Consider the following 3,721-nt stretch of genomic DNA (forward strand, 5'->3'; position numbering starts at 1 on the left):
GTTGTTTTACGATATGGCATTATAGAAATATGGAAAGAAAGTTGGTTTGTTTTGAGTTATACATAGAGTTATGTATATATATATATGTTGTTGGTAGTGTTGTACGAGTTTATATAGCTGAAAGTTTGAGTAAGAGCATGAATAATTGGTGGAAAAAGATGAATAATTGTTGCATGATAATATGATTTATGATTAAGCATGTTATATAATGGAAGTTATTTTATAATGTTGTTATGCTAGTAACATGTGAATAGGGGACTTGATGTCGTGTATTTGTGATTTTGTTTACGATAAGTGATAGAATAAAAGCATGTGGGTAAATCATGATTGGCAAGTTAAATAAATTATGTGCGTGATGAATGTTGTTACTTTGCTTTCGAAAATGGTAACATGTGATTGGGACTACTGGTTTTATCAGTATTGGGTTGTTTTTGTTTACCTTGTTGTCGTTTAAGTTGTTTGGAAGTAAAATCAAGTAGTTGTGTTTTTCGATTATAGAGAGGTTGTATTTAAAATGTTATACCTTGAGATGTATATATGATTTTGATGTGATTCCAATTGGAGGTGATAGCTTGTTCTTCTACGATTCTAACAATAGGTCACACGCCCAAAACGACCAAGAAACGAGTGAGTTATGACCATTTTACGAAAACTGGACAGTGCTGAGAAATGCGTAGGGTACTCGATCGAGTGGCCCTCACTCGATCGAGTGCACCTTGGTACTCGATCGAGTAGCCCTGGTAATTTTTATATACGTGTCTCTGACTTTCACCTACTCGATCGAGTAAGTCATTTACTCGATCGAGTGGCCTGTACTCGATCTAGTGACCCCTGTTTTGAGTCATATGCTTATCTTTTGACTTCGTTGCATATCATGTTTAATTCAAAGGTGTTATATTGTTTCTTTATGCATTGTTTTACGTATGTATTGGTCCTGATACGTAAGTTGCCCAATCTTATGATGTAAGGAGTGGCACCTGTGGTGAGTATGAGTTTGGTGGGAGGACATGAGTTATATATGGTTGTGATAGATAGTGGAAAAAGAAAAGGAAGATCGTTATGGCTTAATTGAGACATAGAGCATGTTTTCTGAGATGAGATGAGATGAGTGATATGATTGTGTGTTGAGTAATATAAAAGTAAGTGAATATGGACAAGGGGTGATGTGAGTCTAAGGAACGTGAGAATGAAAGGATTGAGAGTAAGGATGTGGATAGTGGCAACTTGAGATGTGTAAAGAATTATGGAGGGAGATGGTTAGGAGTCGTGTGGGTTAAGAATATATATAGTGAAAGTTCGTTTTAAAGGGGTTGAGAAGAGTGGTATATAGTGAACTTTGTGGAGACATGTCGCGAGGTGGATTTGTAGACAGTGAGCGAGTTTGGGAGATTTGGTTTATTAAGAGGTGAAACTACTGTGGGATTTCCTTGGGCAATTAACGGTATGAAAGGAATTTTGATTTCTAGAGAAGTACAAAGAAGATGCAATTGTTTGAACAGTGAACGTTGATTTTATGGATAGATTAGAGGCAAGTGTGAGTGATAGCATAATAAGAGAAGATCCATGGTAAGAAAGAGTGAGATGATATCGATATGAAATAATGGGATTTGTGTTGTGGAGCGATGAGAAGGTAATTGGAGCACTAAAGGGTTAGGTAGAAGTAATAAGGAGTTGAGTTATTAATTGGTATTGTTGTGTGTAAAGAGATAAGAAGGATAAAAGTAAGCTGAGAAAGATGTCGATCGGGGTTATGTGATATAGAAGTCAAGAATCGTCCAGATGTATGATACTATCATGAGGATGTTAGTTAATGGTTATATAGGAGTTTCAGGACAATATGATTAGTCATGAGTTTCGGGAATTAAGGAAAGTAAGAAGACGGGTAAAGAATTTACACGATATGAGATCTTGGTGGTGAGTTGGGTGACGATACAATTAAGGATGGAATTGGAAATAGTGTTGAGGTAATTTTGTTAATGGATTTGATGTTCGTTATTTGGGATGTTAACCGAAGGTAGGAAAGAAACCGTGATGTTTAGAGATGAGTGTAAAAGGGTTGTTATACGAGCAGTGGGGGTATTGTGGTGTTGTCACTAGTGGTTAAGGGCGATGATGAGCAGGAAGGATAGCCATTCTAAAGAGGTTGATTTTTGTAGAGACCGGATTGATAGGTATGGTTGTGAGAAAGTATAAGATATGGCTATAGGAGGCGGTTGCTAGTAGTTGAGTAGTAATGGTATGGTTATACTTGGCATGAGGTGATGGTTATGCGAATGGGGAAATATGTTATGAGGGGCATATGAGTTAAGCTCGGACGACAGGTAACCTTTATCGAGTGGTAACTTACGTGATCAGGATTGACTAGTTGAATGTGATTATGGGTCTATGATGTGCATAATGTTGGTGTGAGGTTCTGACCTCACGATAAGTGGTATGGTGTGATAGTCATAAAGCTGTTATCTGAATGTTCTGTAATATATGTTGGGTACGGTAGACTAAAGGAATGAGGTTCAAAAGGTAATAATTTGATTGATCTGGCATGGATAGTTAAAATCGTATGTGTATTGATGATACATGTTTATTCTGTGAAAAGGTATGGATGATATTCATGAGATTCTTGTATGTTTATTCCGTATAATATGTTGTATTATGATCTAGTAAAGCAGTTTTGAGTAAATTATCTTGTCCGGAAAGTTATACCGAGTCAGTGTTTATGGGAATTGTATGTGGTTGTGATGTCTATCGATGTGGTTGCTTTGCCTCGGGTGGTGATCTGGGCACGGTACTTCGTGTTGTGATACGGGTGTTTTCGCGCTGCGGTTCGGCTGTTGGTGGCGGTGTTGCGATGCCGTCGCCGGTTGTGGTGGAGTAGGCGGGGTGATTATGATACGAGTTTTCGAAAGTACGTACCAGCTATACATAGATTGTTATTTTGTTTGCTGTTGTTCCTTGTGTGTTTCGGTTGGACATGTAGACTGTTGTTTTGTTTATTGATGTTTCTTAACAGTTTGAGTTTGGGAATGAGGGTAGAGTATGATATGAAAGAGAGTTGTATATGTTTTCATTGTTGTCATGGTATAGTGATATTCTGTTGATGGGACACAGTTGCGAGAGGTTGTTGGCGTACTTGTGATGTTCTTTTAGAGGAGGCATTGGTTGACTTAGTAATGGCAAGTGATTCGTGGAACATGCGTTGTACAGATCTGATAGCTGCAGGTGGACCATAATCTTTTGTTGAGACAGTGAGTACAGGGGGTTGGACATTAGTATCATGGTAAGTTGTGGATGAGTTTGTGGTAATAAAAGGGAGAACTTGAAGACCTAGTGTGAGTGTATGTAATAATTGTGGATCGTGAGTTACGAGTATGGAGATAGGTGCAGGTATAGAGGATTATGTCGTTTTGGCAGTTATAGGGAACAATTGAAGTTTTGGTTAAGCTACAGATTTTGAGGTATAAGTTAGGGAGTGTGACGAGTGAATTGAAGTATGAGAGTTGTTTAAGTAAGAGAGCCTTAGATATATGCATGGCGAGTGTTTAGATTTTAGGTGGTTGTCTTTGACATGCGGTGGTGATGAGGATAATGAGAGGATATAGCTAGGATTTAGTATTAGTGAGTTACGAGGATGAAACATTTATCTTAAGAGGAGTAGGATGCGATAAAAGAGATTTTGATGGTTGTGCATATGGTAGTACATTTGGAAGTAGAGTGTTGGTGTAGC

The sequence above is a fragment of the Silene latifolia genome, chromosome 8 (genome assembly GCF_048544455.1).
Source record: "Silene latifolia isolate original U9 population chromosome 8, ASM4854445v1, whole genome shotgun sequence".
In the NCBI taxonomy this organism is placed as follows: domain Eukaryota; kingdom Viridiplantae; phylum Streptophyta; class Magnoliopsida; order Caryophyllales; family Caryophyllaceae; genus Silene; species Silene latifolia.